Genomic DNA, 16,393 nt, shown 5'->3' on the forward strand with positions numbered 1-16,393 from the left:
AGCAGAAACATATATCTAATTTATCATATCAATTAATTCAAAATTTTCGAACAGAAACATAAACCCACTATTCAACAGAAACGAAAAAAATTCAAACAAAATCAAAAGAAACGTTATTCAACAGAAAAAATAGAGAACAGGGATGAAGAGGAGAAATGCGTTGAGTATTAGTGACGGAAAACCAAGAAGATGACAACGGTAGCTAGGCGGCGTCTTCGACGACAGTGGGGAGGTAAAAAAGCAAAAAATTTATGGATATTTTTTAGCAATATATTATATTATATCGACTTGTTCGCGAAAACATTATTATATTTATTTATTGGTTATGTATATATCAACCTGAAAGATATTTTTATATTTTTATCATACAATAACCATTTATATTGCTAAAAAATATCCATAAATTTATGTGATTATTTTTTTCCCACATTAATAAAAAATAACCTCATAATTTAAGTTATTATTCCCTAATTGCAGTACTTGACATCAGATCAGTGATAATTAATGTTTTGCAAAAACGACAGTTTTGAACCCTAATCCAAGTTTGAACCTTGAGTTTATTATGCTTGGAAAATATAAAATCTATTCATAATTACAAAAGAGTTTCTAAAAATAAAATATTTATAAATTTCTATTTGTAATCACTAACCTCTCTAGTCTTTAAAGACTTTGAGTGTGTTCTTTGTGAACGTGTATGTGAGGTGACGTTAAGCAAGAATTGAAGATAAAACAAAGAGTTTGTTTGTAATCTCCAACATAAGAAAACAAGGTATTAGATCAAAGTTGAATATTATGAGCAAACTCAAGAACCTTAAGTTTAAGGTTTGGACAAATGATGACATTGTTCTTAAATAATCATTCTTTGATCATGCATCAGCCTATCATTAAGTGGGATTGGTGGTTAATTAAAGAACTATCATAGATTTAAAAAAGATACAAGTATTTGATGCATAACATGAAAAGTATAAGTTGTATAGTTTGGTAATATAGAATTTCAAATCATGTTTATGAGTAATTAACATGTCATTAGTAGAGACTGGGAAACTAATCATGTATTAGTATGAGTTTGAAGTTGGTTTTAGTAGTGATGTATAGCGTATATTGTTACCCTGCATGAAAAGCATGATCGGGGATTATGAAGCAAAGGTTTCGTGCATGATCGGGGATCACGAAGCAAAGGTTTCGTACTCCTGTAACACCTAGCTTTCTTTATAAAATACAGAACAAATTACTAAAATCGTCCTTATGGTTTGATTAAAATTGCATTTTTGGTTCTTAACTTTTTTTTTTTTTTTTGCATTGGGACTGTTCTCAAAATATAATTTTATTGCGTTTTTCGTCGCTATCCGGCCTGAAAAGACTATACTTCCCTCTCTAATTTATTTTTTACTTGTTTCTATTATTAGTTTTATATTTTTTTTAATAAAAAAATAGAATGGGCCCACACTCAACTCTTTGTCTTCTCACATGTTCAACCATCTTTCACTTTACTACCATTCACTACCAATACTATGCCATTACTCACCCACTAAGACTCATTATCACCATCTCCAATGAGACTAGAAGTCCGACAAGACCAGAACGTCGACGAACATCACACGTCATCACCCACCACATGTCACCCACCTCCACCATCTCTCCCCGTAAATCGGTAAACCCTCATCAATAAATCGGTAAACCACTCACCTCCACCATTTAACCCCCTAAATTCTTCGGCGAGTCCATAACGACGACGAACACCACACTCACCCTTACTGTGCTTTTTCCATATCTTTCCTCCATTGGACTACCAATAAAGATCTTAAATAAAAAATTAGAGATCTACAACACAAGATCTTGAACTCAAATCAAAATTGGAGATCTGCAATATAAGGTCTGGAACTCAAATCAAAGATCTTCATTGAACTTGTATCATAAATCTCCCAACACCATCATCTTCTTATTAAAATTGGAGCCACCACCACCACCGTGTTACTGAAATGGGTGATTTTCTGAAATAGGAGGCACCACCACCATCGCCTTACGTAAACCAAGCCAGAACCATCAACGCTTCTGAAAATCGTCTTTCATTTATAGGATATCATCAAATTTTTTCTTTCATCATTGACTTGAGGTTGGGGTTTACGTTTTGGGTTTTGATTTCTATATTTGGTTTTGATTTCATTTTATGTTCTGATTTAACAATTTCGGGAGTTGACTTTGGTTAGATTTTGATTTCGGGATTAGACGTTGGTCTGCTTTTGATTTCTTAGATTTGATATTGGGTTGTCACATGATGAAATTGATGATGTGGGCGATGGTGGTGTCGGAATAGGTGTATGGTGGTCGTGTCAGAATCGTTGAGTGGTAGTTGTCAGCAACTGTGGTGGTTGTCAATGAACGGTGAATGAAGGTGGTTATGGTGTAAGTAGGAGTATGAGTGGGTCCCAATAAATCACTTAATTGATTTTCATAAATCAATTAATAATAAACAAATAATAAAAAAAAAATAGAAAATATAAAGGGCGATATAGTTTTTTTTATCTCTACAAGGGACAAAAAACGCAATAAAATCATAACTTAGGAATGGTCTGAGTGCAAAAAAAATAATACTTAGGGACCAAACCAATAGTTTTTACCAAACCATATGGACTATTTTAGTAATTTGTTCTAAAATAAAATATTATAGTTTTAAAACACTTTCTGGCATTAAACCATATTTATTAAAATATGGTCCCGAAAGTTTTCATTACAAAACAAATTGCAATACTTTAAACCGGGTATTACAACTGATACAACCAAAGCCATAGTAAAGAAATAATTAGACATACTCATAGAAACTATGTCCAATTTCTATCATTTAAAGCTCATTTTATCGGTGCAAAAAAACTCTTTTACATTTCATATCGGACTTGGAATACATGGCATTTAAACAAAACATATGTAAGACAATAATGTCTCGTAAGGCATATGGGGTTAGACCCAAAATATTTACAATATAGGTAAAAATTACCACTTTCAAAACTAGAGAACTCTTTCATATCTTGAAAACACTTTGATAACTTGTAAACTTTTTTATAGCCTGAAAATACTTTTATAACTTCTAAACTCTTTTAGAGCTTGAAAATACTTTTATAACTTGTAAACTCTTTTATATCTTGAAAATACTTTCATAAATTGTAAAATCTTCTATAGCTTGAAAAACATTGAGACTATACAATGCATGTCCTCACTCAATGCAAACTTGTGGGACTTCACAAATCTTTTATCTTTTTTTAACTCATGGATATGTGTTGAATATGGTGTCGAAAAGGACAAAAGTTGTGAGAATATGTCGAATATGGCTTATCATGATAGATGAAGAAATCAATCTACCATGATATATGATTTGAAGTACGAGAGGTATTATCCGAGTAGTATCTTGCTAATCCCTTCTGTTGTGGCTCGCTTGGTATTCATTTTACTCATTTACTATGCAATTTACTATTATGATGCGTGATCACACTTTTCTTGCCAAGACTTGATCACACATGATGCTACGCTTTAAACTTAATCATAACAATTTGGATAGTAATAACATTTTCATATAAAACATATACTGGTTGGGGGCAAGCTAAGACGTCGCCTAGGGCCCAACTTCCAATCTGTTAGTATTTGTATATAAATTACATTGTCAAAAACATTAAATAAACAAGTTACAGGCTAGTTGGTAAGGCGCTTCATATCTTTATAATCAACCTTGGTTCAATTTTAGCCTGGAACATAATTGATTACTTTTTGCTAAATTTAATGTTTCTAATATTACAATGAATTTTAAAATGATAACACATAGAGCTTGTCCGACAATACTAGCAGATAGCGGGTAGCATTTGCTTTTGGAGTGTTTTGATGAAAGCTACTCCATGTAGCTTTTGATTTTGGAGTGTTTTGTTTAGGATAAAAGTTAAACGCTCCTGTCGCCAAACAAGGCTTTTTTTTACTAGCGTTTTCCTAAAAGCTAGAAACCAAAAGCTCCCAAACGGTGCATGTCGAACACGCCCATAATTTGTAGCCACCTTGGTAAGAACCTATGAAATATGCACACAAATCCATGTTCAATGCACAACTATATATATATATATATATATATATATATATATATATATATATATATATATATATTAAACTAACTTAATTTATACTTATACAAACATATTTAAAAGAATAATAAACATTGTGTACAAGTTACATTTTGTTGGAACTGATTTATACATAAACCTATTTTTATAAAGAAAAGAATAACTCGGAAAACAAATTACAATATTTGAGTTTAATTTATTAATTTGTTTATTAATAAAATTGTTTTCTATAATAAAAATAATGTGTAGTTCAGTTAGTCAAAAAAGTTAAATACCTTGCGCATTAACAACAATATTATACTTAACTTAGCTCAAATTTAAAAGTGAGTTTTTGATATATTCAGGGGCACTTTATTTAGTTTTTCTCCCAGGCCCCAAATATGTATGGACCGACTTTGGTCAAAACATAAATCATAAAGCTTGTAAAATACTTTTTCCTTACAATACATTTTGATATGTGCATATTTAATCATGTATATCGTGCATATTTATAATACTTTTAGCTACAATTATGCTTATTTTGGGACATAAGGTACTTATTATGTTTAAAATATGTTTTTAGTAGCAAAAACATGCTCGGGATGAAAAGGAAAAAAAACGAGGAGCTGGAAGCAGGAAAATTTGGGCTAAGTTAAAAAGAAGACAAAGAATGCATAAAGTCTGAAGCCTACAGCGTGGTCACTATATTCCATGCCACGGTAAACGGAAGAATCACGATCAATCATCTGACTTGGAGAATACGAGATTTAAGAGAAGACCACAATGTGGTGCCTATTCACTATGCTGGCGATCAAGTTTATGGAAACTATATATATATCCGAACATTAGATCGAATGTAGAAACTTCTGGCTGATTTTCTGAGAGGGATTGTGACTAAAACCCTCTAGAAAACCTTGGGAAAATCAGGACTCAATTGGAGCTCAAGAGTTGAAGAGATCTAGACGAAATCAACATAGATCTATTAAGTTTGCTAGCATTACTCATGTCTAGTCTTAATTACATTGATTTAGTGTGCTTTTCTGTTGTGATGAAAGGCTAAAAACCTTATACTTCGGTTTGGTGAAGATGAACCCAAATCTTATGTGTTGATTTCAATTTATTGATGTTTTACATTGATTTTACTTGTGTTTGATAATAAAAATCCTAACATGTTTTAGTTCTAGTATGTGAATGCCTTGCTATGAGTTTAGTGTAGATGAACCCAAATCTTATGTGTTGATTTCAATGTATGGATGTTTTACATTGATTTTACTTGTGTTTGATAATAAAAACCCTAATATGCTTTAGTTCTAGTATATGAATGCCTTGCTATGAGTTTAGTGTAGTAGATGATCATTCTATTTGCATGAACTTGTTTACCTAGTGATTTATGATCATTAAATTGCTATAGCTAGGATTAATCACATCTTAGATTAGGTAATTAAAGCTAGTAACTTTAATTTTGTTAGAGAGCATAATATATCTTAAATTGTGCTTCCTTGCTTAACTTAATCATAGCAAAGTAACTATTAGATTTATCATTCATAGTCCAATTTGTGCTTATATCGATTTTGTGTTTAACCTATGCTTGATCATTGCATGGTAATTCATAAATTGGTACATCTAGGTATTTGATCATAATAACTAGTAAATTAATGAATTGGTATATCCTGATAGCATGTGTTTGCACCATAATCCATTGACAAAACATTGTGAAGTCTCATCAGCTTATGGTTTTTTATGTTGAATCAATAACTACTTTTATTAGAAGAATCAGGAGAAGAATGGTATGATACATTTAATACACTCTAGTGTTTTGGTGTACCCATCGACATAGAGTTTCCAAGCTCTCATCAACATTTGTTATTAAATGTAGAATCATAAAACTTTAAATAAGAAAATTGGCCAAGAATGGATTTATGCATGTGATAGTCTACGGTAGATAGACTAACCATTTGCACCTATTTTCAAGATCTCATCAGTGTATGGTACTTTACACTGAATCATTAAACTTTAAAGAAGAAAATAAGGCAATAATGGATTGGTGTGTGTGATAGCCTACACTACAGTAGTACATAGACTAATCATCGACACAAAATTTTCAAGCTCTCATCAGTGTATTGTATTTTACGATGAACTATGAAACTTTAAAGAAGAAAATCAGGGCAATAGTGGGTTGATGTGTATGATAAACAATAATACATAGTTTAACCATCATCATAGAATTGTAAACCTTCATCAGTATGTGGTTTTCACAGTGAGTTGTTAAGTTCTGGTAAGAAGAAGTTGAGAGAAATGGATGTTTCAGTCACACTGAAGTGAAATCAACGTGAATGATAAAATAGTTTAAACTCATCAACAAAAGTGTTTTCATCTTCCATATCATAGAGTTAAGTGTCAGTTTAAAATATTCAATTCACCATCAATTTGTTTAATATGGTACAATACAAGAATGAAAGAAGATAAGAAAATGAAAAACAACCAGAATACTTTAAAGAGAAAATTTCAAGCTTTTGCAGAATAATCATAAAAATGATTGAAACATTTTGCAAGAGCATCATAAAAGTTTATACGAAAAATATTTTGAGTTGAATACTCATAAAAGAGTTTCCTTTTTAAAAGATATATCTTATTAGGAATTAACTTTAAAAGATAAGAAATTAGCATCTCAAACCATAAAAAAAATACTACAAACAAGGGAATAGACATAATTCTTATCCATTGATAGGATAAGAGAATTGATGATACGGTCTTTGTAACCATCGAGTTAAAAGTTTCTAATATGTGGGAGCTTCGAGATGCCAAAATCAACAGGGAGGTAGTTGAGGTTTTATTGAAGGTACTTGAGGTTTTATTGGATTATGAGCCAGTAGATGCACGTAGGAGTAAATGTAATATCAGTGACTGCTTGTAACCATGACATAGGAAGGAGGGGTAGGAGAGCATCGTCAAGAAGAAGAGGACATGATTCAGTCTTTCACTTCATATCCTCATTTGCATAAGATGAAGGTGGCTGAGTTGACATCAAGGGCAATCAGGAAATTCACTAAGCCTCTAGCTCTTTTAATATGGAGTCAAGTGACAATTCTGAGTGTAAACGTCACCATTCATTACTTACGAATTGATAGTTGCAACCATTTCAAGAGTAAGAAGACGATTCAATCTTGCAACTTCGGGGATGTAAGAAAGATAAGTGATGCACAAGAATGAAGATACATGAGAAATAAATTAGAGAGGCAAAGAGATGAAAACAATGTAATTACTAGATATATATAGAAAAGGAAGCAAGCAATGTCAAGAATTTTTCTAAAAAGAAAGAAAAAGAATAAAAGCATTTTGACTTTATGTTTTTGTGTTTTAATAAAAGCATTAAGAAAATAAGTAAAGAGAAATTAAGTCATTGACAACATTAGGGGTGAGCATTTGGACCGGTGGACCGGACCAGACCGGACCGGACCGTTTTTTTGGACCCCTGGGCCGGTTCTCGGTTCTAAGATTTCTGTCCGGTCCGTTCCGGTTTTTTTCCCGGTTCGGTCCGGTTTTTACCGGGTTTAGAACCGGTTGGACATGATTATGATTTTTGTGACGTTTTTTAAACACCTATAACTCATTCGTTTTAAGTCGGATTGACCTGCGGTTTTTTCCAATATTTAGTTTACAGTTTGTAGATAAAATTAGACTATAATTTTGTTTATTTTGGTATTATATTCACCGCGTTACAATCCTTCAAAGTAGAGCTATCAAAGCTTAAAAAATTCAGCCTTTCAGCAACATTTTGTAATCTGTGACGTTTTTTAAACACCCATAACTCATTCGTTTTAAGTCGGATTGACCGGCGAGTTTTTCCAACATTTATTTTACAGTTTGTAGATGAGTTTAGACTATAATTTTGTTTATCTTGGTATTATATTCACTGAGTTACAATCATTCAAAGTAGAGCTATCAAAGCTGAAAAAGTTCAGCTTTTCAGCAAGATTTTGTAATCTGTGACGTTTTTTAAACACCCATAACTCATTCGTTTTAAGTCGGATTGACCTCTGGTTTTTTCCAACATTTAGTTTATAGTTTGTAGATGAATTTAGACTATAATTTTGTTTATTTTGGTATTATATTCACTGAGTTACAATCCTTCAAAGTAGAGCTATCAAAGCTGAAATATTTAAGCTTTTTAGTATTATTTTATACTATAATTCCGAGTCCGCGTTTAGCACATGTGGTAGAGTTGTAAGTAAGTATCAGACTAGTTTATCAATATTGATAGTTGAAGCTTTGTTATGCACCCAAGATTGGGTGATAAAGTCTACAAATCCGATAGTTGACAACGTTGATGACATCTTGAATGATGATGATATAGCTTTGGGTAAAAAAAATTACAATCTTTATTCTTTTTTTATACAATTATTATTTTTTATTAAATACTAACAACATTTTCATTTGTGTTTATGTAGAGATTGCACAAGATTTAAATATGTTACTTATGGATGACAATGATATGGGGAAGAGACCAATAGAAGATTAGATTATGAGTTTATGAAGTTTATTAGTTTGATTGATTTTAAAGTTTAAACTATGATTTTTGTTGTTACGATAATACTTTTGTATGTTTATCTTAAAATTGTTTAAATTTTGTTGGCGAACTTGATTTATATGTTAGTTGCTTTTATTTGGAAAATTAATTTTTGCAAATTGCAAGTTATAATATTATACATCAATGTAGATTAGTTAGGCATGAAACGGAAACGTATTAATTTTGCAAGTTCTAATATTATAAATCAATGTAGATTACTTATTATACTCTATGCAATTAAACTTGTACCAGTCCAAACGGGTCCAAAAACCGGAAAGCCCGGATCTGGACCCGGACACGGACACGACTCATCCGGTCCGGTCCATGGTCCACAAAATTCTCCATAACCGGTCCGGTCCAAGAGCCGGTCCGGTCCGGGCCGGGCCAAATGCTCAACCCTAGACAACATGCCAAGATCAACAACCAATTTGTTTAAAGTCTTCTCATCTTGGGCCTTAGTGAAAATATTCTCCAATTAATCAACGGTATGGATGTGGAACAAGTCTACTTTGCCTTTTTGAACAATTTCCCTGATAAAATGATGGTGGATATCAATGTGCTTTGTCTTTGAATGTTGTACTGGATTTTGAATCATTTGGATGGTACTTGTGTTATCACAGCATACGAGAGTCTTTGAGAAAGAAAAAACATAGTCTAGGTGTAACATCCTGATTTTCCCAGGTATATTATTTATTTAATTATTTTGGAGTTTGTGGAGGAACTCGGCGAGTTGGAGCCAAGACTCGCCGAGTAGAGTCGCGGTTATTCATCCGGGTTCGCGTCCGGACTCGGCGAGTCCACGCTGTTTAATGAAAACCTAATTCCCCGGGTTTGGAGCCTATTTAAGGGCACTTATAGCCTCCCATTGCGGCTACCAGTCCCTTGAGAGAACCCTAAGAGAGATAAAATGTTGTGAGAGAGAAGAACTCACTTTTTGATCCTTGTATCCTTGGTTTACCAAGAAGAAGGTGACAAGAGCAAAGAGGAGGTGCGATTCAAGCAGATCTAGAGTTCAGAGACTTCATTTTGAGGTAATAGTTCAGACCTCCTTCAGTTTTAGTGTTTATCTTTAGAGTTAGGGTTTTCTAACCCCCTTTGGAGAGTGATTATGTGGAGCAAATGGTCCCTCTTCGAGTTTGTGCCTTGGATCTGGACTCAAAGAAGTCCAGAGACCTTAACCCTTGGAGCTTTATGGGTTAGTTTGGGGTTATTGGAATTAGGTTGCCATTTTTGGGACCAAATCTCCTTTTGATGCCTTGTTGTGGTTATACAAGCATCAAGTTTCGAACTTTACGTGACATTCATGCTTGGGGTGGTCAGATCTATGGTTTGGGGAAACAGATCTGACCTCAGGAGGTCAATAGAGTTTGTGCATGGCATGAACTCGCCGAGTTGTTCTTGAGACTCGGCGATTAGGTTTAGGGTTCCACATAAATTGTTCAGCGAGTAGACTCACCGGGTTGGGGGATGACTCAGTGAGTCAGGAGGGAGTTAGAGGACTGGAGTTCAAGGCGGTACTCACTGAGTTGTTCTTGAGACTCGACGAGTTGAGTCGGGGTGGCCCTGCCATTCATGTCTGGTATGACTCGTCGAGCATAGGGAGGGACTCGGCGTGTCAAGCGGGACAAGAGTTAGAGGACATGTGGGAACTCATCGAGTCACCAGGGTGCACTCGGCGAGTAGGGTCAAGGTGTGACCGTTGACTTTTGTTGACTTTTAGGGTTTGGTCAGCGATGTGGCCTTTGGGCCAAGAGAGGGGTAAAATGGTATTTTACCCTTAAGAGGGTGTCAAGAGAGGGTTGATTCTAGTCTCGAGAGTTATATTCATGAGAGTATTTTCATTATGTGTTAGGCGGTGGCGAGTTCGAGATTCAAGTGTGAGGATATTTACTTTCTGCTTACTAGGTGAGTCTTCTCACTATACTTTACCTTGAGTGGTAACAGAGTTATGTGATAGAGATATTACATGCTATCTATGTGATGTGTGGCATTGCATTATTTCTATGTGATTTATGATGTGTGTATATCAGAGTTAGGACCAGAGGGTCCGCAGAGTTAGGGCCAGAGGGCCCACAGAGAGCTAGGACTGGAGGGTCCCACTGAGACATACTGACCGAAGGGTCAACAAAGATTATAGCCTCGAGTGGCTAATATGTGTTAGAGTGGTATTTTGGGGAACTCACTAAGCTTCGTGCTTACAGTGTTTTGTGTTACGTGTTTCCGGTTTCCTCAAGATCACGGGACGACACTGGCTCGATTGTACACACCAGAGGAAGCGTTTGTTTGAGGATCCTGGTTTATCAATTGATTGAACAAAAGAGTCATGTATTGTAATTTAAACCAAATCGGATTTCTATGAAAATTATTAAAGAGATAAGTAATTTTAGATGAAAATTTTGTTTTGAAAATTTCGGTGTTACAAGTTAATATCAGAGCCTTGTTTTGAGGGATTCGGATGCACCTTCGAGTAAATCTGAACTCAAACTGAGGAAGTAAGAAAAGTTTTCAAAGAAATGAAATTCTAAAAGTGAAGAAGAGTTCAAAGAGAAATCGAGAAAGAGCAGTGTGTACAATCAGCCAGAGCCCGAATGGTGATTTTCCCAAAATACCCTTACTTTTGTGTTATGAGATATTATGATACATTTTATGAGATATTATGCATGCTAGAGGCAGGCTAGGTATTTCATATCTTATGATTAGAGTGGCCTGATTTGTGATTCCTTAGCCTAGGAGTTGCTGTTATATGTGCTGTGCTTTTGAGTATGAGGGAGAGTATTCAGTTGGAATCCTCTTAGGGGATTTGAGTAGAGGAGTAACCTAGGAGAGACGCCTAGATGAGTATTGTGGTGCTTATCGAAAGAATAGTTAGAACCCACGAGGGGTAGAGTTGCAGAGTTCAGTGGTGCTTTTGAGAATGAGCTGAGCAGGAGGAGTTATCACCTAGGGTGAGTTCTATGTATTCTTCGATGCCCGAATGCTGCTTGCTTCGTGCTTTGTGGAACTCTCGATGATGGGAGTCATCTACCAAGTGAATATGACGATATTCAGGAGGTAGATGGCTAGAATCATTAGGAGCTCTTCAGCAGATGATGGCGGAGAAGTGGGAGTGACCTTAGCTAGATGAGTACGCTGGCAGAGTAGAGCATTTCACTAAGGAGTAAGCACGCGTGGCAGAATTAGTGAACGAGAAGGTTGAGCAGCTACTTAGGGACTCTAGAATGGTCTGTGTGGAAAGTATGGGTAGATGTGGCAGGTAGTATGGGCCCGTATTACCGAAAGCAGAGGACCCATACTCGATATAGGGAGTATTCTGAAGGTTCTAAGTACCAGATTGAGGAGTGATGTTATGGTACGAGTACCATACATCATAGCAGATTGAGGAGTGATGTTCTGGTTCGGGTACCATACGTCGGAGCAGATTGAGGAGAGATGTCAGGGGCTGAGTACCATGGTTCTTAGCAATTGATGCTTGTGATTCTCCGGTTAACCGATCAGGATTGATTGTTGGAGTATGGACGCGGTGGGGTTTTAGGCCTGAGGGCCATGATTGAGTTCAAAAAGGCATCCCTAGAGAGGGAGGTCGAGAGCATTTTCAGAGTACCTTGGTAAGATGTCAGAGGTAGTCGCAAGACTCCGGGATAAGTAGAGAAGACATTTATGGAGGATTGCGGTTTGAGTGACCAATCAGCCGATGGAGGAGATGTCACCTTCTTTGACTTGTTGGGTGCTAATTACGTTTCCTTTGGGAAGTAGGAGAAGTGTGGGATTTCGGTTTTGGGGTTTAGGAGTAAAACCCTGCGGAATGACATTTATGTCGATGTTCCACCAGAGTATCAAGCGGCATGTTCGCTGCAAGGTAAGGATATATCATGAGCATGTAGTCGGTTGGAACTGAGGTGGTAAAGGACCATGTTGCACCCTATCTGAGTATAGTGGGGCGTGTTGTAGTGGTATCAGTGGGCAATCCAGATGAGTATATCAGGGCGGCAACTCTTCTGTCTATGATGGATATTAAGTATGGGAGTGAAGTCCCTGTTCTTGTGATGATTCAGGTGATGGAACTTGAGTTGAGAAATTGAGGTTGAGGAGTACGCTGATTTATTGTTTCAGTCTAAGAGTCAGTAATATTACTGGACAGTTGAGGTATTCGGTATTGGGATGGTATGAGGCTTCGAATGGCTAGAGACAGTCGCGATGAGAAGTCCCTGAGGATTTCTTTGGAGATTTAGGGTATTTGAAGTTTCTTGATCTGTAAGTGGGGGAGATCATTGGTCGACATGTGGCATCTTCCGAGGGTAGGTGCGATATTTCTAGTGGAAACAGTCTGTGGGGTGGTTGTGCGTCAATTGGTGTTGGTTCAAACCCTAAGTGGGGGAGAACCGGGTATTTTATTGAGGGAACCAGAGATTGTGCAAGAGAGGTTAGGGATTGGATACAGGAATCTGGTGGTGACCAGGGCCGTTTCAAGGGGAAGACTCGTAACGGTGGTTCAGGCAGTTAAGAACTTCTGGCTCGAAGTATGGATTGCATATGTCCCTTTTTAGATGGATAGAGGATTATCGAGCTGCCAAATTCCGGGCCGGTGTGTGTATTTCTGGCATGGATTTTGAGCAGTAGGGGAAAAGGGTTTCAGAGGATCACCAACGTAGTTTGAAGCGTTAGTGCTTTCTTTGTTTCCAATTGAGTGTTTGGGTACACTGAGGTTTCTCAATGAGTAACAGAGAATTATTTATGGAGTTCATAGGAAATGAATTGTTGTATTTGTATGGTGCTGAGAGTAGGAGAGCAGTGTTTGAGGCAGGATATCGTGATGTCCGTAATGGTGATCCGTGGTGACCGGGAATAATGTCCCGATTTCGGAGTTATTTAGAGCCTTGAGTTTGAGACGACCAATGGTATATCATGTATCTACGGTTCCAATGGGAGCCCGTCGAGTATTGAAAGCAAAAGGGATTATTTTAGAAGATGGATCTCCCCAGAGGCAAGTAATTTTGTTATAGTGGTTGCCGTTAGAGTCTGTAATGCATATGTGGGACAAGTGTGTTGCTATCTATGATAGTCTACGGGCATGAGTGAGTGGACATAGTGTGGCGTTCGGATGAGTTGAGAGTGTGGGGTGAAGCTACGGGGAGCCGTAGTATTCACTTGACAGAGGGTGTTGTGATGCTACGGGGAGCCGTAGCATTCACAAGTCAGAGAGAGGGAGTCGTGGTACTACGGGGAGTCGTAGTACCCACGTGATAGTTGGTGTTGTGGTGCTACGGGGAGCCGTAGTACTCACTAGTCAGAGGTCGTCGTGTTATTGCGGGGAGCCGTAATACTCACTAGACGGCAAGAGAGTGTGATGTTGGGGTGTTCCCCTATCAGTGTTTGATGCAGAAGAGTTTTAGGCTTGAGCAGCCTTAGTATAGAGTTTTGGAGCCCGGTGGTTGAACCAAGGGTGGAACTGGGGGTCAGAGTTGAGTCGATCCTTGGTTGGAATGTATTTTTTGTATGAGGAAAAGAGAATCTCGTGACTTGTGAGTCACTGGGCCGGGATTGTGGTCACGGGGAGGAAGCTAGTGAGATATTTTGGATCACGTTATAGGTGATCTTTGGTGGTTCAGCTGTGGAGTCAAAAGCTGAACTGGTGCTCAGTATCGAAGTGGGATATGAGAAAGGAGCTAGAGTTTGTCATGGTGATATCTGAGGACACTTCAGAGCGAACGGACGATTCAGACGCTCGAGGACATGCTTCGGGCATGTGTAATAAATTCGGGGGAGTTGGGACACGTATTTACTCTTGGCTGTTGTATAGGAGGAGGTGTCGGACCCCCCCCCCCCCCCCCCGCATTTGCTAGGGAGAGGTAGCGCATGGACCCGAGAGTCCTTGCGAGCAGATCCAGAACATGTGCGATACATGGAGTAGTGGCAAGGTTGACAAGTGGATTTCATTGGGTAAGGAAAGAGAAAGGTATGTAACTCCGGGAGGGAGTGTTGGTTCACGGAAGTGAAAGCAGTAGTGAAAACAGATGATTAAGAGTATGGTGGTTGAACACTGTGTTTGTGCCAGTGGTATGGAAGCACATCCGGGTTGGGTGTCTGTTGAGGTTGCAGAAGAATCTCTGGTGGTTTAGAACCAGAGGAGTTCGGAAGAGATGCATTTATAGAGCCTTGGATTTAAGTATGGTTGTGATCTGGAGGTTATGTTTATAGTGGTAATGCATCCTGGGGATGTCTGTTGGTATCAACAGTATGTCGGGTTTTTCCAAACCGAGGATGTAGAGCAGGCTCAGCATGTGTATGCGATTTCGATGGAAAGCTCATGGGAGTTGCTCAAGGGTTGCAGGGTGTGTCATCCTGTCAGCACGGAAGGAAAAGAGTTAGATTCCGAAAGGAAGCGGGATAAGTCCTAGCAGTCAGCACCGGGTCAGGAACACGTGGTTCAGGGTGATATCCAGCTTAGTAAGGGCTTAATGATTGTTGTGATTTGGAGTGATGAAAGTATCATCGGGTGATCATTTGGCTAATAAGGGTTGTAATCAGAGAAAGAAGCCGATGGTCGGCTTGATTCGATTGTCGCGACTCTGTGAGAAGGAGTCAGACCTTATCGGGGTTTGGTAACAATGTTAAGGGAACCTGGTCTAGTTAATGTAAGGAGGTGCATTGTGAGAGTAATTCTGGAGTTGTGTGCCGCAGGCTTCGAGGGCGAAGCCTAATTTAAGTGGGGAGAATGGTAACATTCTGATTTTCCCAGGTATATTATTTATTTAATTATTTTGGAGTTTGTGGAGGAACTCGACGAGTTGGAGCCATGACTCGCCGAGTAGAGTCGCGGTTATTCATCCGGGTTCGCGTCTGGACTCGGCGAGTCCATTAGTGGACTCGGCGAGTCCATGCTGTTTAATGAAACCCTAATTCCTCGGGTTTGGAGCCTATTTAATGGCACTTATAGCCTCCCATTGCGGCTACCAGTCCCTTGAGAGAACCCTAAGAGAGCTAAAACACTGTGAGAGAGAAGAAGTCACTTTTTGATCCTTGTATCCTTGGTTTAGCAAGAAGAAGGTGACAAGAGCAAAGAGGAGGTGCGATTCAAGAAGATCCAGAGTTCAGAGACTTCATTTTGAGGTAATAGTTCAGACCTCCTTCAGTTTTAGTGTTGATCTTTACAGTTAGGGTTTTCTAACCCCCTTTGGAGAGTGATTATGTGGAGCAAATGGTCCCTCTTCGAGTTTGTGCCTTGGATCTGAACTCAAAGAGGTCCAGAGACCTTAACCGTTGGAGCTTTATGGGTTAGTTTGGGGTTATTGGACTTAGGTTGCCATTTTTGGGACCAAATCTCCTTTTGATGCCTTGTTGTGGTTATACAAGCATCAAGTTTCGAACTTTAAGTGACATTCATGCTTGGGGAGGCTAGATCTATGGTTTGGGGAAACAGATCTGACCTTAGGAGGTCAATAGAGTTTGTGCATGGCATGAACTCGCCGAGTTGTTCTTGAGACTCGGCGAGTAGGGTTGGGGTTCCATGTAAATTGTTCAGCGAGTAGACTCGCCGGATTGGGGGATGAATCAGTGAGTCAGGAGGGAGATAGAGGACTGGAGTTCAAGGGGGTACTCGCTGAGTTGTTCTTGAGACTCGACGAGTTGAGTCGGGGTGGCCCTGCGATTCATGTCTGTTATGACTCGTCGAGCATAGGGAGGGACTCGGCGTGTCAAGCGGGACAAGAGTTAGAGGACATGTGGGAACTCATCGAGTCACCAGGGTGCACTC

The sequence above is a fragment of the Lactuca serriola genome, chromosome 6, assembly GCF_051521515.1.
Source record: "Lactuca serriola cultivar US96UC23 chromosome 6, Lser_US96UC23_V15, whole genome shotgun sequence".
Taxonomy (NCBI): domain Eukaryota; kingdom Viridiplantae; phylum Streptophyta; class Magnoliopsida; order Asterales; family Asteraceae; genus Lactuca; species Lactuca serriola.